An 8,534-nucleotide genomic window follows, 5' to 3' on the forward strand; every position below is an offset into this window, starting at 1 on the left:
AGTCCACTAGCGCACAAAAATGTGAAAGTGTGCGCTCGTGGTCCATGAAAGGTGCCACGAGCGCACAACATCCAATGCTGCGTTGCCACATCTATGATTGTGTAATGGCTGGCCTGTGTAGAGGATCATTTAATTGCTTAAAAAGTCAAATATCAAGAAGTATTACACATGTTTATTATAACAAAACTTTCATAAATACAATGAATGACTTTGTTTGTAACTTATTTGTTAGCGCTGAAAAGATTTAATTAAGTTAAGTATTTGAAAAATGATGAAATTACTGGTTATATTAGGTTGAAAGGCAAAAACAGTTGACAAAACGTGGCAACATCGCCATGGATTTTGTACGCTCGTGGTATACATTTTTAACCACAAGCGAACGCAGCCGTTTGTTTGTGCGCTCCCGGCCTACGGCCATCACAGGAGATTGTGAAATGGATGCACCGGCCATTCTGGCCCCGACGATCTGACTTTTGGCAAACTCTGTCAGGTCCTTCCGTTTCTCCATTTCGAACCACACTACGTACTGAACTTGCGACATCTTATCTCTGCACCACACATCGTCTAGCAGCGCCCTCTCGCCAAACACATTGTCAACAATTGACTTTCACTTTAAACACCGGTGGTCATAATTCAATTGCCACACAGTGTATATACGGTCGAATTTCTGTCCATGGACGTTCCTTGATAGGAGTCCCAGCCTGGGCCGTTGTGTTACTTGTAAATGCCCCTTGATCAATTCAACTAGTAATCACTCATTCTCATCGTCGCGAGTAGCCCAAAGTGGCAAAATGTGACGATAAATACCAAAATACAATGGCAATCCAATACAAAAGTTCCAAATAAGAATTTAACGAACACTGAAATTTTATCACACACTGTATTGTAAAGTCAAATGGACTCAAATTATGTCACAAATGATAGAATTTAAATGTATAAGTAGAAGTAACTTCTGAATCTACAAAAACACACTTTGTTTTTCTTATCAAGACTGATTAGCTTACCTTGGAATAACTTATATTCAACAATTTCTTGATCTATGCCTATTTCGGTAATTTTGTGTCACTTTTCTACCACCTGGGTTAATCGTGATGTGAGGATGAACGATGATGTTGATCGGACAAACACAATAATACATCCATGTCTTACCCATATTACAACCCTGGACCCTTGGCATTGTAGCACGCTACTTGACCATACCATGTTATATGAGAGGATAGGTATAACATTCTTTGAGAGTAATATTTCTATACTTTCACTGGACTAGCAATATAACTCTAAGTAGTACCACGCATGAATCCCTTATTTATTATTTATATAACAGATAAAAGTTATTTCACATATGCACTATAGAATAGAATGGCAATGAGAAATTATGTAATATTAAAAAACTCTTGAGAAATGCTGGACATGTAATAACAGGAGCCTTTTCAGGCAGTTCGGATCTCGCTTAGGTTCAGTCCCAATTAGTCTATGTGTGCATGAAGTGAACTTAATTGACTAATTAACGTATGCTCTTTTTGCGTGAAGACGGTACAGTTACACCTTTTGCCTCTTAATAGGAGTATACGTTGGTTTAAGGTATACTGTTAAGGTACATTTAGTCATAATGTTTGAAGAAAGGTAGGTGACGGGATTCAACCCGTGACGTTCAGAATACCGATGATTTGATTGACTCATTGGTTTGGTATATATTACTTCTCATTTGTGTCACTTTTGGCTAAACCCGAATATGAGGATGAGTGATGGTATGATGAAATTGATGAAGGACACTCGCAAAGAACAGAGCCTCCCTGATGGCGTAATGGTGACGTCGTCGCCTTGTAATCAAGGGGTCCCGGGTTCGATACCAGGTGGAAGCACATTACACATTGGTTCCGATCCAACTTTAAACTGTATTTCCAGTCCCAATTAGCCTATATGTGTATAAAGTGGACTTAAAACAACAACTCAATCAACCACTCGCAAAGAACACCAATGCTCAGGCCTGAATTTGAATTTTGATCGGCGAATAGACTGACTCAGTGTGTGTGTGTGCGTGTGTGTGTGTGTGCACATATATGGATTTGGAAGAAGGTGTCCTGTGACCCCATTTCGACTGGGCACAGCTTACTTTAACTTGCTCCATCATTTGCGATATTGATTGTTATTGTGTTTCCTGTTGCTGATGCTAAACTGTTGTTTACACATTTTTCATTAACCCCTGCACACGCTGAATATAAAATCACACTGAACTTTGCAAACGATGAAATTCCAGCAAGGCACCCTCCCGTGCTATCAGAGACTGGATTCATTTTGGGTGCGCCATTCTTCTCTTCAACTGCAGAGAGCCCACCGTGGAAGCATGCGGCGCACACTATTTGAGTCCGGGAAGTGTAATGCTGGGTTGCGTCGTTCCCCTTGCTAGTCTCTGAGTGACGTGCGGGCGAGCCCACCAACCCATTCCATTTGATGCTGTTCAGAAATAAAGCACGTCGTACATCACTGGACTGAGCTTGTGATGAATTGAAATGGAAATAACCAGATAAGGCAGGGGACAAGCGTTTTGGCATCCTCCCCCTCCCTCCCTGTAAAAAATGGCATGAAAAGAAATCCCAATTTGATCCCGCAATATTAAACCTAGTACTACTATTCCGCATCCTTACCGAGCAGTGTTTCCAATTTGTTAGGGTTAAAAACGCCAGGCTTAAGACTTACTGAATTACCTATTTTATGACTGGATTTTATTCGTAGAATATTAGAGTAACTGTAACAGCCATTGTTGCAACATTTCATTTCATTTATTAATTTTTTGCATGGGTATATCATTTTAGTTCCACATCATGCATATTGAATTTTGAGTTGGTGTTTTAAGTCCACTTTATGCACAGTAAGGCTAATCGGGACTGGACCTACAGTATAAAGTGGGATCCGAACAACTTGTGCCTCCACCGGGTATCGAACCCGGGACCCCTTGATTACAAGGACATCATGCATATTAATTACATGATTACTTATAGCTGCTTCAGAACAACGATTTACATTCAAGTACTGCACCTAAATATTGCTGGACATTCAAGAATCAAATGAGAAGGCGCTCAAAAGTCCACGTATTCCACCATTTGCAAGCTAATGAGGCTCTGGCGCCTGGCATGCAATGCATAATTTGCTGTTGGGTTTTGTGTTGTCTTATGTCTTGTCAATGTGTATGCTGAGTGCTACTTTATCAATGGCACAGTGGCTTTTGTTCTACATGTGATTTCGAAGTGGGGTGCAAAATTGTCTGTGCTGACACATCTATTATATTTCTTATCAGTAATTAACAAAGCATCCAATTAAGTAACCTTAGTTAACTATTGGTTAAATCTGCGTAAGTAAAGATTTTTTATTCATACTTTCTTGGAAACTTTGTTTTTCTGATCATGGTAAAAAATATTAACCACTTATAACATTTCGTATTTATTATTTTTAATAATAGTAAACACATGTGGTGTAAGTGGCCAATTAATATGCCCTGATAAATCAGTAAATCGCACTTAATTACAGTTCCCGTGCAGCAACCTTTTTAGGATGCAAATCGCTGAACAAAAAATATGCATAATTTCAATAACGTTAATGTACAAAATTTTTTTGGTACATTTTTATTATCTAGTTGCAAGTAGTTGAAGCATTAAATACTCATCATCTGACATGTAGGCAGTTGAATTGACCTTATGATTTGCAAGAAATATTATTAACAGCTGTCCTCCGTGCCATGCGGTCTAAGGCATTGTACTTTGGACTCCGACTGCGGGACGGCATGGATTCGAGTCCGTCTGGGTTCAGTCTCTGGGTTTTCGGCCTGTGTATAGGACCGGTGGCAATCACCATCGTGAGGAAATTGGGGAGCTATGAGTGAGTAGCGTAACCCCGTCACGGATATCTCCTATAACGGCTGCGGGTTCGACGTGCTGACCCCACGTCACCCCATTACTGGTTGAAGATCTCCACACCTTTAATTAGGATTGTGGGAGGGAGACTGGCGGTCGTGAGATATGCAAAGGCCCTTCACTTCGAGGGCTGTCGGACACGGGTTATTATTAACAGTTAGGCTACCTATAAAGAAATACAATACGTTTCTGCATGGTTCTTTTAGGATACAGGGGAAAATATATAAGTACACGTACACAAAACAAACAAAAGATAGAACCAACTAATATTTATTAAAAAATATATATCTAAGTGTAGCATTTTACAACTAGGCAAAATGAAACAAACTATAACACTCTATGGAAAACAAAATAATAAATTTGTTAGCCTGCAGCTAGGTAAAACAAACCAAAATTATTTTGAATGTCTGCATCACTATGGGCTCTGATTCGTTATTATTTAATTACTATAAAAAAGGTTGCAAGTCTTGTATACCTGGACGTCCGCAGGATATTTTTCCAAAGTGGACTTGCAAGGACATATTCCAATGGACGTCAATCTAGGCATATTTGGGATCTCAAAAACACACTGTTCCCGTTGGGAGACATCGCGTTCCTGAGACGACCTATGACCATTCTTACTTGTACTTACTGTGACTGAAATGAAGGTACATGAGTGAAACATAATTTTAGGCTGTCATTTCTCTACAGGGTGAGGCAAAAGCCAGGTTACGTAGGTGATATTGTTCGTTTGTTGAATGACCACCACGGTCGCCAGACCTAACTCCCTTTAATTTTTCCTTGTGGGCACATGTAAGGCCATCGCTTACGCTAAGATAATTAAGAGCCTAGAGCACCTTAATGGAAAGATCACAGGGTGAGGCAAAAGTCAGGTTACGTAGGTGATATTGTTCGTTTGTTGAATGACCACCACGGTCGCCAGACCTAACGCCCTTGGATTTTTACTTGTGGCACATGTAAGGCCATCGCTTACGCTAAGACAATTAAGATCCTGGAGCACCTTAAAGGAAAGATCACAGGGAGAGGCAAAAGTCAGGTTACGTAGGTGATATTGTTCGTTTGTTGAATGACCACCACGGTCGCCAGACCTAACGCCCTTGGATTTTTACTTGTGGCACATGTAAGGCCATCGCTTACGCTAAGATGATTAAGAGCCTGGAGCACCTTAAAGGAAAGATCACAGGGCCCATCTCCCAAATCATCCCTTCAGAATACCCATGAACCCTGGACCCCTTGATTACAAGGCAGCAGTGTTAACCGCTACATTATAGAAAAGACACTTCACTAGTCAGTTGTAGCTTCTATTTGGGGGGGCAACATTCTCTTTCTGGCATATTTTACAATGGCGTAGCATTGTACAAGAACCAACGACCAGCCTAAAATTACTATGATAAATAACAAGAGGAAGAGCAAGATCTGTAGGTAACATTCGAGGGTTAGCAACACTAGACCAAACTCCCACCAAGGCTGATGGACGAGATTGACGTTCCAGCACAGACTGAGAAGGGGATGCTTTGCGAGGGTGGGGGCTGGCATGCAATGCAGAGTCTTCTACCACATTACATTTCTCTTCTTCCCCTTCTTCTACTGCTGATGTTACAGGCTGACTGGTAAGCACTTCAGCGTCGAAGAAGCGATGCTGTTCCTCATTTGAAAAATACGTAAGCTTCGAAACGATAAAACGTGATATTAGGAGCACTACACAACTCTATCACGTTTCGCGTTTTCGTGCGTGTGCGTTCGTGATAAGTGTGCAGGAGAGTTTGAAGTTTATGAAAATCGATTTTCGTTTAAGTAAAATATACCAAATGAGATAAATGGCACCAGTTCAAAACTATGTTTGTCATCTTCATGTTTTGACGTTTCTGCAAAAGGGAACCTGACCTCTAAATTAAACAGAGTGTCTTGAACTTCATGATGTTTACGTTATTATTTTGTTTACTTTTTTTATATTTCACTTGTTGATGTGCTTTAGAATGGATCATTTGAAAACATGGATTTATTATAATCATATGCGGGGACTTTTCCTTAACACATAGTACACCCTGGACTACATTTTGCAGTCTAGTGAGGCTCTGGCGTCTGGACTCGGGCGGGCCTCGTGTTCTGTCATTTTGTATTTGCAATTGTCCCTTCATCAATTTCATCTTCACCATTCATCCTCATCTTCGCAATTAGCCAAGAGTGGCAGAAAGGCGATGTAAAGTAAAACAAACCAACCAATTAGAATCATATGCATTCATAAACATATTTTCAGGAAAAGTACTTTTATAAGCATCACAAATGATGTTATTAATTAAACTTTCTTGTTTATTTCCAACAAATTTACTACCGTAAAATGACTAGTTAAAATGATAACATTGTAATCTGAAATTGAATGTGAAATGTCGTTGTGTGCATCAATCCTTGTTAAATTTGAATTTGTATAACATTAATTCTTGCCATTTTCTGCCTTGATAGAAAAGTAAACAATGTGGATGAATCATTATTATATGGAGTTGACAAAGGAACACCTGTGTCTAGGTAGAGAGTTCCATATCGACTTGATGCATCATAATAATGACTGTACAATAATGTAATGGGAAACGGATAAATAAGTAATTGAAACGTGTATTCAATGAAATTGTTGGAAGTATTTATTTCCTGTGTAGATTATTTTGAAGCGAACAACCTACAAAGCCTGGCAAAAATTGATTGATAGATGTGGTTTATTTTGCTTTGCTTTTCTGCCACTTTGGTCTAATTGCGAAGGTGAAGATGAATTGTGATAAGAAAACATGGATGAAGGGAATATCACAAACACACATGGACAAACACAACACTGTCCCCACACAGGGATGAGAGACTAGATGGTAAAACCTCTCTAGTCTGCAAGCATGTCGAAAATAATAGTTGCTGCTGTTGTGCATAAATAGATATAACAAACTGCATCCAGTACATTTTTGGTGATTCCAGTTCAAAATATGTACAAGCACACGACTTAACGGACTTGCGAATCAGTGCTTGTTCTCTTGTTCCTTACATGAATGTTAATCTTCGTTCCTATCTGAAGTTGTGGGCCTCCTCCATTGCGTAGAGGTAACGTCGTCGCCTTGTAATCAATCCCGGGTTCGATACCCGGTGGAGGCACATGGCACAGTCGTTCGGATCCCACTTAAAACTGTAGGTCCAGTCCCGATTAGCCTTCCTGTGCATAAAGTGGACTTAAAACAACAAATCAATCAATCTATTTGAAGTTATTTTTGAAAGGTGCATCCGAAGGTTGGAAACGGGGACTCAAAGATGGCGTAAGTGATTTCAGTATTTTTTTTTGGCACAGGTAATCAAAGTATGTTGTGGAATTATTGTAATTGTCATGTTACAACAGATTGTTGCTATTCCTCCGTAAAAGTATCAATTCAAGTACACAAAAAAACAACCAAAAAGGTATTCCTCAAAATAGGATTCGATTGTGCATTGTTTATAAACGCTTCCAAGGAAAAAAGAACAATCTTGATGCAAATATAACTATGGAAGCTTAAAGACCCAAATACTATGTATATGACAATGGATGAACAAGTGTCATACATCTTAGATGTGTTTATAAGAAGTAATATGAAACTTTAATACAGATTTTATGAATTTCATGTTTTTTGCTGTAAATTAAACCTTTAAAAATATAATGGCGCTTTTGATTTTTAAAAATTCAGGTTTTTACTCGCGATTTTGTGATTTTATGTGCGAATTTTCAGGTTAATAAGTAGTGAGAATGTAGTTCAGTGACTCAATTATCCTCTGGATTGTCCTTATACTCAAGTAAATTCAAGGAATATGAGCTGTAAAACTCGTGCTATGTAACACTCAATCCTTCTACACCGAGAGGCTCCAAAAACTGTATGGTTTACACTCTTTTAAAGTAGAAAGACTGGAGTAAGATTTATATTTCTGTATAAGAGTATTTCTATACTTTTATGTGTATCTACGTTGGCAGATACTGTAAACATTTCATGAAACAAGCCTTAAAGTAAATTCAAAGTACTTGCTTTCAAGACGAAGTACGATCCAGTCCTATCTATCTTTGTGGCTCCAAAAAAATCTGAAGAGAAAAGAGGCGTGCTGTGCACAATCTTCTTTTGAATTGATATTGTTTTCCCATTTTTCTGCAGTATAGAGAAAAGGCTCCTCCAAATTCTTATTGACGATAGTTGCTTTCTGAGATCAGGGCCAGGGAAACCACATTGAGTTAGTTTTCTGCCTTCCTTTCAAAATGATGCGAATATAAAAGGAGGAAAGGAAAGCGTGGAAAAATCTCCAGATCAAAGCCAGTGACAAAACCATCTACGTATTTTCGCACTAGGGCCATTTCTGGGGAAGATGAACAGATCCAGATGTGGTATTACCCAAAAGTTCAGCCTGTATCGTCCCAGTAGCCTCATCCAGGCAAGGCTTACTCAATGGAGGAAGAAATACGGCCCCGGAGAGACAAATCCTGCCTCACCATTTCACGTGCTAAATGTTGTACAGTTGCCGAAATTCCAGTTAGATATTCGGTGAAACATTACCCTGTCCCCCGTCTACTTCCGCTGTTGGTAACCTCATACGGTCGCCTATTGCACAAAATGCTGGAACGCATAAAAACAAAGCATC

The sequence above is a fragment of the Lepisma saccharinum genome, chromosome 2 (genome assembly GCF_977018435.1).
Source record: "Lepisma saccharinum chromosome 2, izLepSacc3.1, whole genome shotgun sequence".
NCBI lineage: Eukaryota > Metazoa > Arthropoda > Insecta > Zygentoma > Lepismatidae > Lepisma > Lepisma saccharinum.